Source organism: Mesoplodon bidens (genome assembly GCF_964165515.1).
Source record: "Mesoplodon bidens genome assembly, contig: HAP1_SCAFFOLD_49, whole genome shotgun sequence".
Taxonomy (NCBI): domain Eukaryota; kingdom Metazoa; phylum Chordata; class Mammalia; order Artiodactyla; family Ziphiidae; genus Mesoplodon; species Mesoplodon bidens.
This window is the reverse complement of record NW_027671810.1, coordinates 2,962,541-2,983,354: the sequence shown is the minus strand read 5'-3', so window position 1 is coordinate 2,983,354 and position 20,814 is coordinate 2,962,541. Positions and strand designations below refer to the sequence as shown.

At 41.3% G+C, this 20,814-nt stretch overlaps 1 long non-coding RNA gene across 12 annotated transcripts in view; it reads left to right on the top strand.

Moving 5' to 3' along the window:
- Positions 1–314: 314 nt before the first annotated feature.
- Positions 315–20,814, top strand: part of LOC308611006 — a 178,963-nt gene continuing 158,463 nt past the window's right edge. For 6 of the 12 annotated variants that reach the window (XR_014014733.1, XR_014014734.1, XR_014014735.1 and 3 more), the window contains exon 1: positions 336–623. This is a non-coding gene — a long non-coding RNA (uncharacterized lncRNA). Of the gene's footprint in view, positions 624–20,814 lie in introns of all 12 variants that reach the window. The other 6 variants (XR_014014728.1, XR_014014729.1, XR_014014731.1 and 3 more) reach the window with 6 other exon arrangements.

Here is a 20,814-nt window from a genome sequence, read left to right as displayed (position 1 = left end):
GCGGTCTGGTGCCTAGCATAGGCTAAATACACGGCATTTTTGTGAACAGAAGCCGGGATTCCAGCTGTCATATTTAATGAGGAATTATAGTCTTCTTATTGGGGGGGAGGGGGGGGTGTCACGGTACGTCAAGGGCGGGAGTCGAACCCGCCACCCCAGGCCCCGAGGGGTCTCCTCGGGTCCCCACTTCGGGCCAGTGGGTGTGGCTGGGGGCAGCCGAAGACGTGCGTGCGTGCGTGCGTGCGTGAGAGCGGGCGTGTCCAAAGGGTGGGCTGCGCGCGCCGCGAGTGGTTCGGCCCGGTCCCCGGCTCATTGTGCTCGCCTCACGCAGGCCTGAGTTCGCAACAGCGCTGGAGGCCCGGGGCCTGTGACCACAAAGAGGGAGCCGGGGGCCGGACGGGAGCGTGGCGGCGGCGGCTGAGGCCCAGGCCAGGCCCCCTCCCCTCACCGCCCGCCTGCCTGTTTGCCCCGCCCCCGCCGGCGGCGCCGCGCCCCTCCCCCAACCGCTAGACTAGCACGGTGCGGGGGCGGCGCGCGAAGACATGGGGGAGAAGCTGGAGCTGAGGCTGGAATCGCTCGTGGGGGCCGAGCCCGCCGTCTGCCCGTGGCCGCTGCCGGTCTACGTAAGTGCCACCCGTCCCCTCCTCCCGGACCCCCGCCTCTCTTCCCCCACGGCGCGCGCTGAGCCCACCGAGAAACGGAGCGACTCGAGTCGCCAGACCTCCTTTGGAGCCCCCCTTCCGGCCCCGCCGTGGTTCTCCGCGGCCGTTTCCAGCCCCCGCGCGCAGGGTGGGCAGAGGGGAGCCGGGGCCGGCCGGGGGCGCAGACTCGGCCGCGGGGACCCCGCGCTTCTGAGGGGCGCCCGAGCCGGTCTGCGGTTGGCTCTGCAGGGCTGGGGACCCCGTTCTCCCCGGGCCTGGACTGCCGGCGGGCTTGCCCTTCTGTACTTTAGGATTTGACATGTAGGGTTTCTTTTGCCTGGTAGTTTATTCTTAGCGCTGTCAACGTGCTTAGGTTTTTTTTATTTTATTTTTGAGGGCACCCTTTCCTCCCTGTCCAGTTTTTTGTGTTTCTGTTTTGTTTTGTTTTAGTTAGGCATTTTGTCCCTCTGATCTTGAGTGGGTGGGCTGGCAGGACACTTGGAGAGGAGGCGTGCTGTCCCCTGATCTCGAGTGGCCTTTGGAAAATGACACGCCAAAGGGAAATTTACACACAAGTCCGGTGATTCCAGAAATGCAGGGTGTCCGGCCAGGTGGGCGTCCGGCCTCTCGTCCCCTGTGGCGGCGTGGTGCGCGTGTACCTTGTCTCAGGGTTTACGCTTGGGCCCCGCAGCCCACCTTCCGGAGGGAAAGCGCAGCGGGCGCCTTGGGCCGGCGCCTTTGGGGCGCCCTTTCGTGCGCTCAGCTTGCGGGGGACCGGCCTCCAGGCGACCCGGCGGGGAAGCCCGCGCGACCCGCGCGTGTGTGTCAGTTTTGTGGAAAGTGTGTCGCGGCCGGGGTCGGGACGCTGGGACCGCCTGGAGCCGATGTTGACTCCGAGCCCAGGTTCTCCGCAGTTATCTGAGGTCCGAGGGTTTCCAGCCCTCCACTGCGCACTGGCGCTTTCTATTTTTGCCCTTCCTGTGCCTGGAGGCGCGGCTGAGCCTGGGCTCTGGCTTTTCCGGTTGGGTAACTCCAGGCGGCCCGGGTGGGCGGCCTGAGCAGCAGTGGGCCGGGCGGGGAGACATGCCAGGGGAGGGAAACTGAAAGTGGGGAGAACCTTAAGAACTCCAGCTGATCCACTTGCCTCACCTCCCCGCCCCTCTTACTGCATTTGTCATGCAGGGGATGGCTGGCCGGCACATTTTTCAAACTGTAATAATTTGTGTCTCCTTAGTAGCCGTGAAGCATAGTTCACTTGTAGTGCACAGTTGTAGGAGTTTTGATCGCCATCAGGCGGCAGAGCAATCCTGTCATGCCATTTGCTGCCCTTTGGCGCCAGGGTGCCTCTAGCCTCTTGGCCACTAATCTCCTCTCCGTCCCTAAGGTTTTGGCTTTTCCAGAAAGTCAGATAAACGGAACAACAGCATGTAGCTTTTTGATTCTGGCTGCTTTGGCTCAGCAAAAGCTATGCGATATTCCTCCCGGGTTTGTTTTTTTGTTGTTGTTGTTTTAACTCTTTATTTAGTTAGTTATTTACTTGGCTGTGCTGGGTCTTAGTTGCGGCACATGGGATCTTCATTACCGTGTGCAGTATGTTTTAGTTGCGGCGTGGGGGATCTAGTTCCCTGAGCAGGGATGGACCCCGGGCCCCCTGCATTGGGAGTGTGGAGTCTTAGCCACTGGACCACCAGGGAAGTCCGTCATCCCTGTTGTTGCGGGTATGAGAAGCCACTCCTTTTTCTTGCTGTGTTGTATTCCATTTTCCGTTTGTCCATTCGCCTGCGGGTGGCAGGACTTGTGGGATGTTTCCAGTTTTGAGGGGATCATGAATAAAGCTGCTGTAAACATCCCAGGGCAGGTTTCCATGTGAACTTGGGTTTTTACCTCACTTGAGAAAATACTCAGGAGTGGGACTGGGGTCTGTGCTAAGTGTATGTTTAACAACTCTTCTGCATCTTAGAAATTGGTATTTTTGAATATTGGAAGAGTTTAGAAATCCACTGTGACCCAGCACCCAGGCACTTGAAACGAAGTTGAACGTTCATCTGGAGATGGTCACGTTGTCCCCGTCACTGTCTTTTATTCGAGGCAGAGCGAGGCCACAGATGTGTAACCCTTGTAAGGAAGGCCTCGTGTGTCCAGGCCCTGGCAGGACCTGGCTTTCTGGTGGTGGGCAGTTCTGAAGTGGAGAGCGTCTTTCCCTTGCTGGCCAGACCTCGCTTGGCAGGGTGCGGGGTGTGCTGCCTGCCTGGCCGGGCGCTCTTTCTGCCGGTCAGCAGCCGTTCCTGGTGTGTCTGTCCTACTACCAGGCAGGCGGTCAGGGGCCCTAGTGACGTGCTCAGTGAGCCGCAGCCTTCCTAAAGCTTTGCGGGTAATGTCTGCTACCCTCCCATTTCCCTGCTGAGGAATTTTGCTTTCTCATGGGAAGTGAGGGGGCCAGTACTTCATAAGAGTTCCTATTATGTGATGACTCGATGCTGAATACATTAAGAAAATGGGCTCCTTCCAGAAGCTTAACTTCTCAGAAGGTCAGATTTCGCATGTGACTGCATGTTTGAAACGAGTGAGCTTGTTTGTTCATGGATTCATTCATTCTGCAGGCACCTCCTGGATATGTACAGTGAGTGTTCCAGGGGGCGCGGAGGACAGTAGACAGTATTCTTTTTTTTTTTTGATTTTTGAATTTTATTTTATTTTTTTATACAGCATGTTCTTATTAGTCATCAATTTTATACATATCAGTGTATACACGTCAATCCGAGTCGCCCAGTTCAGCACACCACCATCCCCACCCCCCTGCGGCTTTCCTCCCTTGGTGTCCATACGTTTGTTCTCTACATCTGTGTCTCAGCTTCTGCCCTGCAAACTGGTTCATCTGTTTGAGACAGCTGAGACAGCTTTGTACTTCCCGCTTCCAGGGGCTCTCGTGTGGGCGCTGCGAAGCGGGGTTTTAGATGGTGCAAGGTGGAAGGTGGGCACTAGAACCGGTGCCCAGTGCCCGGGTGTGCGTGCGCTAGATGGGGCGTGCGGCCTCGGACTCCTGCCGGCTCGGTGACCCCGACCGAGTGCTCTAAGGCTTCTAGGTCTCAGTGTTCTCATCTGTAGCATGGGCTGAACAGGACTCACTCTCTCTGGAGGTTACAAGGTCTCACTGTGTTAATGCTTGTAGACCCTACAATGTAGGACTTAGGACAGTTTGGAGCATCGTTAATTGTTCCACAGATATTACCTGGTCTGTTGAACGACTTTGCCTGGTACACGCCAAAGCGATTAGGAAATTGGTATATCCCAGCTTCATTTCCTTTCCATTAAAAGAGGGCTCAGGAAAAAAAATTCTGTTTTTCAGTAGTCGTATCATATAGTGGAAAGGGCACTGGTGTGAAGGCAGCTTAGGATTTGAATTCCAGGGCTTATGCTGTCTGTGGCCTGGGCAGGTTACTTTTGAACTGCAATCCCCACGCTTGTAAAATGACATTAAAAACCACTCTTTCTGTGGGTTCTTAGAATTAATTAAGCAGGTTATGTGTGTCAAGTAGCCTGGCACTTGAATGAGTTGTCAGAACCAAGGGCTGCTGGAGACGATGCTTCCGCCCTAGGTAATCTCCCCTTCTACTGGGCGGCAGGTAGACACAAGCACAGTAGTCAGTGCTCTGGAAGAAGTGAGTTCTGGTGCTACAGAGCACAGAATCTTTTTTTAAATTTAATTATTATTTTATATTGGAGGTTAGTTGATGTACAATGTTGTGTTAGTTTCAGGTGTACAGCAAAGTGGTTTAGTTATCCATATATCCATTCCTTTTCAGATTCTTATCCCGTACAGTTTGTTCCAGGCTATGGAGTAGACTTCCCTGTGCTATGCGGTAGGTCCTTGTTGATTATCTGTTTTATACAGAGTCGTGTGTCTGTGTTAATCCCAAACTCCTAATGTATCCCTCCCCCCCCACCTTTCCCCTTTGCAGAGCACAGAATCTTGGAAGGGAAAGTTCAGGGTAGGCTTCTTGGAGGAGGTGCCATCCTTTCTAAGGATATGTAGAAGCTCCTGGCGTGGCAGGAGGGAGCAGTGTGTGTCAAAGTTTGAGAAATATAAGAAAATATGGCAAAACTAAGGTATAGGACTAGAACTCAGGGTTTGGGAAAGAAATGAGAGTTGATACTGGAAACCTAGTGGGGCCCAACAGAACGGGGCCTTGTTTGTCCTGTCAGAAGTTTAGATGTTTATCCTGAAGGCTGTGGGAAACCCTAAAGAACGGTGAGATGGACTTCTGGTTTAGAGACTCACTTGGACCTCCATGTGCAAGGCACTTGATTGGGTGCAGGGTGAATTGTAATCTAAGGTTTCCACTTAAGTTATAAAAGGTTGGACTGGATTTTGGAGATCTGAGAGAGAATGGGTGGGGCCTGGTGACCAGTTAGAAAAGGGAGGGCAACAAGCGTGGGTGACAGTTTACAGCTGCATCTTTTTGAGAGATACAGAGCACAGTAGGAAGGTATTGGGGGTGGGGAGAGGATCTTACTTCATCTTCAGTGCTTTAGAGGGGCCTGGTAGACAGGTCTGGGCCCAAGGTTCAGATCTGGGCTTTTGGGGAGGAGAGGTGTTTGAAGGCATGGGAGAGACTTAGGTTACCCACAAGAAGATCCAAAGAATCATAGGTCTGAGGACTTTTTAAGTGGGTATACTGAGGAAGTTTATAAGCTGAAAGAAAGCAGCCAGCAGAGAAAGGGTGTGAAGATCTAGGAGAGGAAATGATTGTTCATTTGTTTTCAAAAAGCTGAATACTTATCGTGTGCCTGGCCCTTTTCTAGGATCTGGGGTTCTCACCATGTGTTACCTCTTCTGCAAGGACAGTTCAACTCATTCCCTGGTGAAGAGAAGTCAGATTATTCTTTGCATCCCATTCAGGTGTAGGAACTGTTCTGTACCTCTGAAGGGACTTTACTTAACGAGAGTAATAAGTTAGAAATCAAAAGAAATTAGAGCTGGAAGGGACCTTAAAAGCCACTGTACTTAATTTTGCCTAATATTTTACATTGATTGTAAGAAAAATGCAGAGCCCATTCTCTTCAGAATTCCTTCACTGAACTTTCTTTATGACTTTCATCCAGTGGGTCTAGCTTGTAAATTTTGGCCTCCTCCTAAATTTGCTTCTTCATCCACATTACATTTTGCCCCGACTATGGTAGAAACTCCTGGGTGGTTTTGCGGCCCCTGGTCTCAGTTCCTCTAAGTTCATCTGCCTACCCGGGTTGAGTGATCTTCTAACATGACAAGATATGCCTAAAATAATGCTGCTAATGGCTTGCCCACACAGAGTCAGTGCATACTAGCCGCCCAGCGTGTGCTCTGCACAGAGGCCTGTAGTCTGAACTGTGCTTTGCCAAGCCTCCTGGGGCTCTTTGCCCTGAGGAAGGGGAGCTTTTTGTGATCACTCTCTTTATCTAATTGGTTCTTCAGCTGCGGGGCGCCTTTTTCTCATCAGCGGAGGCACCCTTACTCAGCCAGTGGTAGCCCCAGGGCCTCATCACTTGTGGGATACAAGCCATGCTCTCTCCCAGGCTTGCTTGGGCCAACATCTCTATTTTTATTTCTGTCTCTTCTCACACTTGGACCGCTGGTCTTTAGTCATCCCCACCTGCAGTATTTACAGTGCCCAGCAGGTGTCAGGCTTGAGTGTATTTGCACAGGTGCTCCCTGTGCAGTTAATGCACCTCCTACTCCAACTCTGCATAGCCTCATCTTTCTAGACTGTACTCCAGGGTTATCATGAAGCCGTCACTTAGATATAACTTTTGGCCTCCATAGGCACTTCTGTGCTTTATGTCATGTGATTGAAATTTTGACTTTATAGATCTTCCTCCTTAATGAGGCTTTAAGGACAGGAGTCATTTCTAATCCTTAGCACAGAGCAGATGCTTTTTAAAGGTGATAAAATGTATGGTTTAAATGACTCATTTTACAATAATTTTGCTTTAGCTTCTGTTAGAAATAAAGTTTCCAGATGTTGTGTTCCTGCAATAAGAAATAAAGATGTGACCTTCCAGTTGTGTAAAGCTCATCAATGCTGTGTAAGTGCGTCAGGTGCGCTAAGGAACGTGGAGCCAAGTGGTCTAGTTGTGAGAGAGACTTAACTATGTTAACAAAGGTAAGCCTCCATTGTGTCCTGCCAACATTTGACAGTTGCTTTTGGGCAAACTAAATTTATAAAATTTTAAACTGTTCCTCCCCTTTAAAGGGATTGAATATTTGGCCACTTTGGTGCACCTGTGTCTTGTGAATTGTCCAATTGGAGATGGAGGTTTAGAAAGTGAATTTTAGTCTTGTTTAAGTCTCTTCCCATCAGACTGGTCTCGTGATTTCCTACACACCATGTTACTTCCTGTCTACCTTTCCTTGGTGTTGTTCATGCCTGGATTGTCTCCTGTACCTGCTCAAACCTTGGTCCATTCTCATTTGTACCATGGAAGTTTGTCATGCCGGATACTGTCAGAACTAATTTTACTTAAGTTTGTGTTAAGGTGCAAAGCACACGTTTTGTATATTATCTGTTTTTTGTGTTTGTTTATATTTTTATGGTTTCTCTTCAAGAAATATTATGAGTAGGGAAATAACAAGATGTAAAGAGAAAAAAGTCATCATTCTCTTTTAAGTTGTTAGAACATCTACCTGCAATCATAATGCACTGTGGTATGTGTTAAAATAGGCAATCTGTGTCATGTCCCGTAGGAGCAGGAAAGTCAGTGGTGTTAGTGGGGGTGTGTCATGGAAGTAATCACAAAGCAGGTGACTGCTGGTTGGGGTCCTGAAACATTAGTGTGTGTTCCCTGTGTCCAGTAGTGGTGTGGAGGGGTCAGGAAGCGTGTCTTTCAATTTGAGGGAACAGAGGGTTTGAGGTCCTCTCTGTTCTATTGCTCTAGTATAGTGTACTGCATAGCAGCTCATAAAATACTGGGTTTATAGTTGATATTTAAATCGCTGATTGATCATCAAGATTGGGATGATGTATCATTGGAAATGAAAATAGGAAGAGTCTTATGCTTTTTAGGTTTTTCCTTTTTTTCTGATGCCTCAGAAGGCTCTTTGACGGGGGACTTTTTATTCTCCCATACAATTCCATGAATACTTATACCTTGGCACTTATTTTAATGGCATTTTCAATTTATAAATGTCTCTGAAACACATACTGTAAACTATTTGAGGGTAATGACCATGGCCATTGATGGCACATCTTAAATGTGCATCGTGTTAATGTTTGAGTGTCAAGTGGTCTACCATCAGTGCTTCCTTCTTTCACCCAGTTTTCTTCCTCATTTCTTTCTCCAAATTTGTCTCATTTTTCTACTCTCCCTTTTGCTTCTCTATTCTTGCTTTCTCTTTCCCATTGCATGTGTCATTCTTCTTCTTCTTCTTCTCCTTCTGACTTCATTATTACGGCCAACCAAAACCTTTTCTAGGATTGTCTCTATCTTCCTTTCCTCTTCTTTGCCATCCACAAACTCTTACAGAATATTCTTGCTTGACTCCGTTACTTCCTAGCAAACCCATGTACTTCCTGGTCACTTTAGAACATTGAAAAGTGTTGGAATTTTTAAAAATAGGTAATTATAATCAGTCTTCTTTCACCTCTGGCATAAGACTCTTCTTCCTTAATCTGACCATTCTTAAATCTAGAAGTACTCCAGCTCATTGGTCTCCCTTACCCCCATGTTTAGGCCAAAGAACTTGTGAAACCTTAGCCCTGTTTAATACTTGAATTTATCAAAACATAAGAGGGCTAATTCTGCCTAAGGGCACCAAAGAAGAATAAAGACGCCACAAATAAACGTTTAGTCCAGATTTATAGTGGACTCTTAAGTGCCTAGTTGAGTGCTAACCGTTAACTCACTTGAACAACAGGGAGGTCATGACACAAACTAACATGTTAATTGTATAGACACTTCACTTCACCATTCCTCAATGTAGCTGATAAACTGCATCCAGTTAGCTTAAATAACATGAATGATGAATTTCCCTGTGTATATAAATGGGGAGTTTCTAAAGTTTTCGTTTTCCCTTTGTACAACTACTGACTGCCACCTCGCTTGGTCAGTGCAATAGAAAATGATGACTAAGAAACACATTGTCTCAGTATCAGTGGACATTATGTCCTAGTAGTGTATAAAAATCTCAAAATTCTTAATCTAAAAGGTAGTTCTGCCAATCTTATATCCTTTTCCTTTGTTAATATAAATATCCAATCTATGAAGGTCTCAGTTTCCTTACTTAGAATATGAGGTGGATAGATTTGCTGATATCTAGAGACCTTTCCAATTTTAATATTCCCTAGTTATAAGGGCTGAGCCAAATACAATGGCTCCCTTAATCATTAACCTTGCTCATGATGAAAGTTATCAGCAAGTTCTACTTGTAAGAGATCAAACATTCATATAGATGTATATTGTAGCACATTGACTTTTACAGAACTCAGAGTAACACAACATAGTTACATTCATAGACTTAAGGTCACTGTGGTATACTTTACAATTTTTCTTTTCCCTAGTAAGGAAATGTAGATCCCTAGGAAGGGATTTCTTTCTCTGCCTTTCAGTAATGTAAGCCTTTTATTATCTCTTGGATCCTAAAAATGGGTAGGGTTTTGGCAGATGGAGCTTAGGACAGACATTCCAGGTAACAGGGACAACACGAGAAAGGGCAGAAGGAAGAATGGATTTTCAGAAAGACTTGATATCTTACATGATGAGAGCAGCGTTTCACAATCTCTGTCCTGCAGAACACTGGTTTTAGATGATGTTAATGTATTTTTTTTTTTTTTTTTTTTTTTTTTTGTGGTATGCGGGCCTCTCACTGTTGTGGCCTCTCCCGTTGCGGAGCACAGGCTCCAGACGCGCAGGCTCAGCGGCCATGGCTCACGGGCCCAGCCGCTCCACGGCATGTGGGATCCTCCCGGACCGGGGCACGAACCCTTATCCCCTGCATCGGCAGGCGGACTCTCAACCACTGCGCCACCAGGGAAGCCCGAGATGATGTTAATGTAGTTACAAGACAGAAGCATTTGAGAAGAGCTGTACTCTACATCCCGACATGAAATTCAAGTTTCACTTTGTTACATTACATACTCTGAAAAGTTTTGGAGGAAGGAATTGATTTATTTCTGTTTAATTCAGTCTTACTCACAGTTACTTGACAAACCTATATTCAGCTGATGGGACTGTATTTTGTGAAAGGCCAATCGGAGAAATGGTGAGATGGAGCTTAGGATATTTCTCTGTTGGGACAGGCATGTGATTATTTTTCTTATAATTCTTTACTGTTTGTCGTAACAATTGTTACTTTGCAGGAGTCAGGTTTTGTTTTTTTTTTACATCTTTATTGGAGTTTAATTGCTTTACAGTGTTGTGTTAGTTTCTGCTGTATAACAAAGTGAATCAGCTATATGCATACATATATCCCCAGGATTCAGTTTTAAGCCCTCTGTTTTTACCTGAGTTATTGGGACTCTTAGAAAGCTCAACAGTCCTGGAGTCTTCATCTCTGATGTAGTTTCCAGAGGCTCCTGGCACTTACCACTATTTTCTCTTGATTCTTTTCCTCCGGCTTCAGACTTCTTACGATTATGAGCTGATGGTTTTCTCAGCCTCTAGTGTCAAAACCAGCTACCTCACTCATCTTCATTGTCTCAGTTACAAGGTGTAATATTTCCCATGTTTATATGTGTCAAAATATACGTCAGGGATTGATACATAGCATATGCATAATAAAAATTGTATTTCTTTTTTTTCTTTGTTCAGAGGTATCCAAACACTGGCCAAGTTCTTAAATTGAAAGTAGAGTGATCTAACTTATTCAGCTCATCCAACCATCAATGTTGAATATTTGTCTTTTTTCTTACACATGTTTCTTGTATTCCAATTGTGACATTCTAGAGCACAGTGAGTACATTTATAACTTATTACTGCATTACTACCTTGGCTATTCCTTGACCAAAATTTACTTCACACAACTGACAGCCTAATTAACCTACTAGATTTTTTTTTAATGTACGCATACATTAAAAAAAAATCTAGTAGGTTAACTTCATTGCTAATAACTGAATTTTTACATCTCTATGCACCCATGTATGCAACACCAGATCAAGATATTATAAAATATTTCTAACACCCTACACGGTTCTCTGTTACTTCTTTGTGTTCCATACTCTCCCAGGGCAACACCTAAGCTGACCTCTATCACCATATATGACATACATGGAAAGACACAGTGTGTATTCTTTGGTATCTGGCCTCTGGGTACATATCATTCTATCAGTAGTTTATTGTTTTATTGTGTTTTCCTGATTTTTTAAACCTAGACATTCATACAGTGTCAAAGTACCACTGAGTTCTTCATATTATTATGCTGACCTCCATCTTCAGGGGCTTTCCACAGTCTTCCATGTGTCTTTCCACCTCCTTTCTCTTCCGTCTAATTATGTTTCATTTAACCAACCTCAGCCAGCCTTCCCCCATATTCCCCAACACGTAGCACTCCTGTGTTCAGCCAGTTTTGTCCCCTATTCCATAAGCCCTTTGTGCCATTCCTGACACTGTGCCTGTTCCCTGCCCGGAAGGCCTGTTCCCTACCCTCTATATACTTGTTCAAGACTCAGTTTAAATGCTACCTGTTCTGAGAAGTCTTCTCAGAAGAAGCCAGTACTTTTTGGAATCCTTCTTTAATGAAATCCCATAGCAAGTGTAATCTGTCCTCCCTGATCTGGTATTTAATTATCCATTGTTCCTATCATACAGTGTTTGTTTTCCTTGTGTGCTGTTACTATTTATTGAAGCAGATTACAGTGACTTGAACCAGGAACTGGGTCATTTTCCTCTTCATTTTAGTGCAAGTTTCTGTGATATGAAGTTAAACTCTTTTTCCCTCACTTCCCATTCACCCTCAGCAGTTGTTAAACATGAAGTACAAGTGAAACTTATTGGTTAACAGGTTTTTGTGGTCCTTGTTTCTGGTCCCTAGGTCTAAGCTGCACTTCTGTAGTGCTAATTTGACTGATTTCTTATTGTCACATAACTCAGGAATTAACTAAATCATTACAAATTTAGCTCCATATAAGATAGTATAAGAAAAACCCAGTGGATATCAAAAGTATTGGCCTGGAGGAGAGTGTTGTATGAGTCCTAGTTTGGTGGGACTCACACTTAATGATCGAGCCTTCCAATATTCCACTGTAAGTAAGAAAGAGGTATGCAAATATATGGTTAATATTTAACAGTGTTGATAGAAAAGAGAAGAGAGAAAGGGACAACAGATACTTTGAGGGCCTTTTGGAATTCATGAGCAATTATGATTGGATGGGGAAAAAGAAGAGCCGAGGGCTAACCTCCCACAAGTGAGGTCAGGAAAGAGAGAAGGGCTCATCTGGTATGCAGGTAGAGAGGTTTGACCTACAGAATCTTAGACAACCTCAACAATCTGAGCAGCGTTGGCAAGAGGCAAACTAAAGGGCTAACAAAAGTCTGCAAAAGTCTCACACAAAGAACTCTGGCATGGTGTTCATCATCTAGCTAATCCTAACATGCAGACATTTATGAGAGTAAAGTCAGGTCTTTACCAGAGTGGGTTTCTTATTTGGGCAACTGGGTCAAATGAAGAAAGGCAGGTGTAGGCTGCCAGAGTAATAAGTAAGGAGAGGAAAAACAAAAAGAACGAGACATATCATTCATCAGTGATTTCCCCCCAGTATTCTTAGCCTCCACCTTATCTCCATCTTACTGCGAACACAGGAACTAGACCGAGCAGTGAGGTAAAAGGTCTCTACAGAAACTGAGGTAATATAGGAAATAAAACGTAAAATTGTACATTTTCTTCCTGGGGGTAGTTGAGACGACAGTTCAGTAATCGCATAAGGTCAGGCGACGTCTACAGGAATTGTAGCGAAGCTGGACAAAGCAAGGAAACATCTGTTCGCTGGCATCTGAACGTCAGGGAGACACCAAGACGTGTGGGCCGAGTTGTGGAGAGAAGGGAAACACAGACGCAAGCTTGACATTTGGTGCAGCTTTTCTCCTCTGGGCGTTTGCTGATTCAGATCTTACAGCCTAGGAACTGAAAAGCCAAGGAGTTCAAAAGACTCTAACCACAGAAGCCAAAGGGCAACAGCTCAAGCTAAAGGCAACAACTAATGGAATGACAAGCTAAGTGTATCTTTAGTCTCACAGGGCTGTGGGAACCATCACATTTAAAGCGTAACAAATACAAGGGTAGTTGGGAATAGGGAGAATCCTAACTTTCACATGGTAATCCCAAAGGGCAACACCCGTAGGGAAGGACAAGACAGAAATAGACCAGCCTTCACACAGACTGAAAAATGGCTTTGAATGAGCTCAAACTGAGAATGGACTAAGGTTACCAGTCCCTATAGTAACTGTCTGCCATGGGCCAAAGTAAATCTTTTCAAGAGAAAGATAACAACATCCAGAATGTGGAGGTATCTTTATAGTTTCCTAAAATAAGTTAAGCCCAATTTTAGTATAAAAAATAATTGGACATAACCAGGAAAAAGACTAAATGATCAAAAGTTCAAAAAAAAGAAGAAAGAGAGAAAAAAGACAACATAAATAGACACAGGAGGACAAGAGTTAGCAGGCCTTGGTTAAAAAAAAAACAACAAAACTACTATGGTTAAACAAAGAAAATAGACACATGGCAAATAAGCATATGAAAAGATGCTACACATTCCATGTCATCAGTGAATTTTGAATTAGAACAATAATGAGATACCACTACACACCTATTTAAATGGCTGAAATCCCAAAACCGAAATACTGAAGTTGGTGACGATGCAGAACAATTGGAATTCTCATTTGTGGCTAGTGGGATACTTAGCAGTTTCTTACAAAATAAACGTACTTTTACCATACAGTGACCGAGTAATCCTGCTCTTTGGTATTTACCCATAGGAACGGAAAAGTTCTGAAAAGTTATGAAAGTAAGAGCCTTTACAGTGAGAAAATTCTATGATTCTATGGTTTTTCAACTCATTAATTTGTGTAGTTCATCCATTTTACTCATTGAATACACTTAAGTATATTGTTCCTTGAAATGGCCATTCAAAGTTGTTTCCTGTGCCACACACTATTATGGTTAGGGTTGGTCCTGTGTAAATCTTACCCCCACTGAATTAGTATTAACCCTAAACAAGCAACTTTCTTCCATAAGGAAACAAAAAAGAGGTTCAGAAATGTCCAAACAAAGGTTTTATAAAACTGTTATCAAATCTTATTTATCAAAAAACTTCAAACATAGCAGTATGAGTTCCCATATACCCTTTACTCAGCTTCCCCAAATGTTAACATTTTATATTACTAGAGTATGATTATTGAAAGCAGAAAGTTTACATTGTCACAATGCTACTAACGATTTATAGACTCGTATTCAAATATTGCCTATTGTCTTGTGGTCCAGATTCAAATCTAGGATCCCTTATTGCATTTGCTTGTCATATCTCCCCATTCTTCTCTAATCTAGGATAGTTCCTCAGTCTTTTTTTGTCTGTTATGACCTTGAACTAATGGAACATCCTAGCCAGTCATTTTGTAGAATTTTTCTCAAATAGGATTTGTTTGATATTTTCTCATGGTTAGACTGAGGATATGTATTTCTTGACAAGAACACTTCAGGAGAGATATGCCATTTTCAGTACATATTAGAGGTGCAAACAAATCTGTATGTCTCACTACTGGGGATGCTAACGTTGATGACTTAGTTATAATGATAGCTGCAAAATCACTATTTTTCCCTTTGTAATTATTTGAGATTGTTCAAATATTCTGCTTCTTGTTTAATTTTCCCATACTAATCTTAGCATCCATCAATAATTTTTGACTCCATCCTTTACTGTGGTGTTTGATGATTGTTCATTTTCTATTCCCATCATTCCCTCTACATTTATTAACTATAATTTGAGTATAAGAAAGAGCTGTTCTTCTTCTTCATTTATGTATTTATCTGGTTATTTGTTTATATATATACATACATCAGTGTGAACTTGTGGATATTTATTTTATTCTACGGGTTAAAATTTATTACTATCATTAATAGTTTTGTTTCTCAAAGTGTTCCATATTTGGTCACTGGTACTCCTTCCAGCTGTCTCCTATATTTTTCCTACATGGCCATACAATTTTTGGAGTAATATCTTACTTTCTGACACCACAAAATGCTCCAGACCCATCTTGTACTTTCCTCTGTCTCAGCCTTGAATCAGTCATTTCTCCATGGAGTTCTTGTTTCTTGCATTAATAATGGTATTCAGAAACCAGAATCTTGGTATGAGGTGGATTTATCGCTATCCAAGCTACCTCATTGTGTTTTCAGCAGAGAGAGCTAAAAATATATATACGAATACATAAAAATATACAAGTATCTCTATTTTCATATTATCTATCTGGGTGTGTGTGTATACACACACATTATCTATCATCTGTCTATCTACATATATATATAACTTCAAATTGATATATGAATTCAAATTGATACCTTGATTCCAATCCAACACCACAGGGTTTATTCTAGCCTCCCTTACCCTTTCCTTATTTGTAGCTCTTTTCTTTAACAATTAGAAACCTGATTCTCATTATTTGCAGTCTATTTATTCATTTGCTCAATTCTGGAATACACATAAAATATTTAAAAATCATTAACCTGTACACGTGTGAAAAATAAATTTACTAACAAGTTCAATATTTGTGTACATTTCTTTTTGTCTTTATGTTTTCAGTATATATTGTGCATGGTTAATTACAGTATATTAAAATACTATTTTCCAAAGTTACTTAGGTTAGCTCTTTCCCACCTCCTTCAGTGTGTTTTTTTTTCTTCTGCAGTGTGAGAAAATCCAGTACTTTGTGTTCAACTCAGACTACCAAACCAGAAGTTCTAGCAGAAAAGGTGATAATCCATATGTGCACTAAGATCCCCAGGTGATTCTTTTCATTGGAGAAATATGAGGAACACTGCTTGACGTCTCTACAGCTAAGATGTCTAAAATGAAACTTCAATTATTCCTTCTTCCAAACTGTCCCATCCTGCAAATCTTTTCTTGCTCAGTGAATGGTGCCATGATTCACACAAAAAGTAACTCAATGCAAAAACCTGGGAATGGTCCTCAATTCCTTCCTTTTCTTCACTTTCTGCATCGACTGCATCATTAGGTCCTCTGGAATCTCATCTCTCTCTCTCTCATCACATTTATAATGTTTCTCTTCATCTTCATTGCCACCATCTTAGCCACTACCATTTCTCCTTTGCTCTACTTGAACAGCCTAGTATCTACACAACTATCTTTTCATTTAATTGCTTTCTCTTGCATCTAAGATAAAGTCAAAACCCTTAGCCTTATAGATTCTGGCCTTGCCTTTTCTTGTAAGTTGTATTTTCATACTTATAAGTACAGGCACACTCACACACACACGTATAGTTGGTATTGTTAGTTTAGGTTTTGTTTGCCCTCCCATCCTAGCATGAGAAAATTAAGAAACAAAGTGAAACCAAAAAAAAAACTTTAAAAATAAATTTGAATAATATCCTTTCCCTCCAGAACAATTCTCTAAAGCAGTATTACCATTAATGGCAGTACAGACCAGAATTTTTTCCCTTAGACATAAAGGCATGGTGAAGAAGTCTCATTAAAAACTGGAATCTAAGCTTTCAATGTCAAGTTCTGTCTCTAATCTTCTGCAGTAAGCCATAATGATTAAAGTATAGGAATCTGAATCAGAGGTCTGGTTTAGTATAATCTTTTTTGTAATAAGCTTTGTACCTTAGACAAGTCATTTATCTCTCCATCCCTTAATTTCTTCATTTATAAATGGAGATGTTAAGAGTATTGATATTCAAGGCTAATGAAAAAAGAATGCATCTAAGTACTGTATCAAACACTTTAAAAAGTAACCAGTTCAGGTTCTCTGCCCATTTTTAAATTGGAATATCTGGGGGTTTTTGATATTAAATTGTATGATTTCTTTAGATAATTTGGATATTAACTCTTTATCAGATATATCATTTGAAAAAATCTTCCATTCAGTAAGTTACCTTTTCATTTTGTGATGGTTTTCTCCTCTCTGCAAAAGCTTTTCAGTTTGATATAATGACACTTGTTTAATTTTACTTCTGTTGGCCATGCCTGAGGAGATAGACCCCCCAAAAATATTGCTAAGATCGATGTCAATGTATTTTTCCTAGGGGTTTTATGGTTTCAGGTCTTAAATGTGAGTCTTTAATCCATTTTAAATTTATTTTTATGTATGGTATAAGGAAATAATTCAGTTTCACTCTTTTACAAGTAGTTGTCCAATTTTCCTAACACCATTTATTGTCTTTATTTCATTGTATGTTCTTGCCTCCTTTGTTGTAGATTAATTGATCACATAACTGTGGGTTCATTTCTGGGCTCCCTATTCTATTCCACTGACCTATGTGTCTGTTGTTATGCTAATACCATAACGTTTTGATTACTATAGCTTTATAGTATAGTCTGAGATCAGTGCATGTCATACCACCAGCTTTGTTTTCCTTTCTCAATATAGCTTTGGTTATTGGAGGTTGTTTGTTTGTTTGTTTGGATGATTCTATACAAATTTTAGGATTATTTGTTCTAATTCTGTGAAAAATGCCATTGGTATTTTGATAGGGGTTACATTGCTTTGGGAATACATACAAATGACCAAAAGACACATGAAAAGATTCTCAATATCACTAATCATCTGGGAAATGCAAATCAAAACCACAGTGAGATATCACCTTACCCCTGTCAGAATGGCCTTGATCAAAAAGGGAACCCTTGTGCACTGTTAGTGGGAATGTAAATTGGTGCAGCCACTATGGAAAACAGTACAGAGGTTCCCCCAAATGTTAAAAATAGAATTACCATATGATCCAACAATTCAACTTCTGAGTATCTATCCAAAGAAAACAAAAACACTAATAAGAAAGGATGTATGCATCCCTCTGTTCATTTGAGCGTTACTTATAATAGCCAAGATATGGAAGAAACTAGTGTCCATAAATAGATGAATGGATAAAGAAGATGTGGTGTATATATACACATATATATAATGAAATATTACTTAGTCCTAAAAAAGAATGAAATATCTTCACTTGCAACAACATGGATTGACCTAGAGTACTAGGTGTGCTAAGTGAAATAAGTCAGACAGATAAGAACAAATACTGTATGATTTCACTTATATGTGAAACCTAAAAAATAAAACAAAGAAAACCAAAGAGAAACAAACTTGTAGATACAGAGAACAAACTGGTGATTACTAGAGGGGAAGGGGGATAGGGGACTGAGAGAAATAGGTGAAGGGGATTAAGGGGTACAAATTTCCAGTTATAAAATAAATGTCTTGGGGATGCAATCTACCCCATAAGGAATCTAGTCAATAATACTGAAATAATTTTGTATGGTGATATATGGTTACTAGACTTATCATGGTGACCAATTCAAATGTATTTAGATGTTGGATCACTATGTTGAACACTTGAAACTAACATAATATTGTATGTCAACTCTACTTCAATAAAAAAGTGACCAGTTAACATTAATTGGTATTATAATTACATTTTCTCTGCATCAAGGCACATTTTATTGATTTTTTCATTATAAAGTATAAAAGTACCTTTTACTTTCAAGATGAGTTCTAAGATTACTTGCTAATGTTAATGTGGTAATTTAAAATACGTCTAGATATAATTTAATGTTAATTGCCTAAGACAAATATGTCTGATATTCACCATTATGAATTCAAACCTATGAGTAAAGATGTCAAATGAGTCACCAAAACATTTTTGTGTATTGCCTCTCATTGAACCCTAAATGCTAACAAGACTTTTTGTTGGAATGAGGGATCAAAGTTTTATACTCTTTAAGAACTAATGCCATAGCTGTTTTATTTTTATAAATAAAGCTCTTTCCGTTTACTTTTTAGTGTACAATTTTTGAATGGCCTGGAAAGAGAAAAATTATTCTTTAGGCTGACAAAAATGATAAAGAGGCTCATTGCTGATGAAGGGAAGAAGACAAAGAAGAATAGAGAAAGAAGGATTTGTTCCTCTTCCAAAAGGGGGGCAAGATACTAGAGCTTTCTGCAGGGAAACTGAAGCACACCTTTCTTTCTGAGATTTGAAAGGAAGAGATCCCCTACATTTAAATATCTAGAGTATATCTTCCATTTAAAAATGAACCTAGCTAATCATCCAGTGAGGAAGAAAAGAGTAAAATAGCCTTTGACCAAGTCCTTTCTGTGGTGTTAAATACAGCTAATTACAATGAATATCACATATCTAATGAGTTCAAGAATTCCCCTTGGAAGAATTGGTCTGTCCTTTACAAAAAAGAGAGTTCAAGTGAGTTATTTGCATTTGGTAGGGAAGCTCTACTGTCTAAATCATACTCATTTAAAGGTGAAGTTCAGGGCTTCCCTGGTGGTGCAGTGGCTGAGAGTCCGCCTGCCGATGCAGAGGACACAGGTTTGTGCCCCGGTTTGGGAAGATCCCACATGCCGCGGAGCGGCTAGGCCCATGAGCCATGGCCGCTGAGCCTGCGCGTCCGGAGCCTGTGCCCCGCAACAGGAGAGGCCACAACAGTGAGAGGCCCGCGTACCAAAAAAAAAAAAAAGGTCCAGTTCAAAGTCTGCCATAATTTGTTATTATATATGTAATTTTTGAATGTAATATACAGTTGCATATGTATATAACATCAACAAGAAAGTGACCCACTTCAGAGTCAAGAAAATATATAGGTGAAGTGTAAAAGGGTTGGAATAGATATACCATAACAGTAACAACAAAACAAACCAAGACAACAACAACAAAACTGGAGTGGCTAAGAAAATATCAGAAAAAAATATATTTTAAGACGAAAATTTTTACTAGAGACAAAGATATTTTAAACTCATAAAATGATTATACCATCTAGAATGTATAATAATTATAAACTTATATGCACCTAACAACAGAACTTCAAAATACAATGAAGCAAAATCGACACAATGGAAAAGAGAAACAGACAGTTCTACAATAATAGTTGGATACTTTAATACCTTTCTTTCAATAGCAGAACAGACAGAAAATCAACAAGAAAATAAAAAAACTTGCACATTATCAATCAACTAGACCTAACAGCCATCTATAAAACATTCCACCCAACAGCATCAGAATATACATTCTTTTCAAATGCACATGGATATACTATATGCTAGGCCATAAAACAAATTTCAATACATTTTAAAGGATATAAACAATACAAAGAGTGCTTTCAGATGACAACAGAATGCAATAAGGAATCGTTAACAGAAAGAAATTTGTTGAAAATCACAAATGGAAATTAAACAATATATTCCTAAATAATTCATGGGTCAAGTAAGAACTCATAAGGGGAATTAGAAATAATTTGAGATGAATTAAAATGAAAGTATAACATATTAATACTTGATTGGTCACACATAGTCTTTTGAAAAGCAGAGGGGTTAGACAGATCTAAATTAATTAAAAAATCATTTATTATTCTGGGAATAAAAAGAACTGGGCTTAGTCTCAGTTTTGCCTTTCTTTATCTTTGTGTCTGTTGATCATCTTGGAATAGTCATTACATAGTCAGAATACAGTTGCCATCTCAGGAATCAAATACTGTTATCTCTAGGGCTACCATAACAAGATACCACAAACTTGTTAGCTTAAAAGAACAGAAATGTATTTTATCACAGCTCTAGAAGCCAGAAGATCAAACTCAGAGTGTTGAGAGGGCCATGTTCTTTCTGCCTCAAGGGGAGGATCCTTCTTTGTCTTAACCAGATTCTGGTGGTGGCCATCAATCACTGGTGTTGGCATTTTTTGACTTGCAGCTGCATCACTCTGGTCTCTTCCACTGTTGTCACATGGAATTGTCTCTGTGTGTTCCTGTCTCTGGAAACAATTTAAATAGAAATTTCTATTTTTAAAAAACAAACTGTTGATTACTATGCTCTATTTAGATAGTTCCTCTAACCCACACCCACCTCCATTTCCCCATATGTATTTGAGAAGGAAAGAGGAACTCCTGTGAGCTATCCTATTGGAAAAAATCAATGATACATTGTTTTACTAGAGATGCCTCTTACCTAAAATATTTGAATTAAATATAAAATC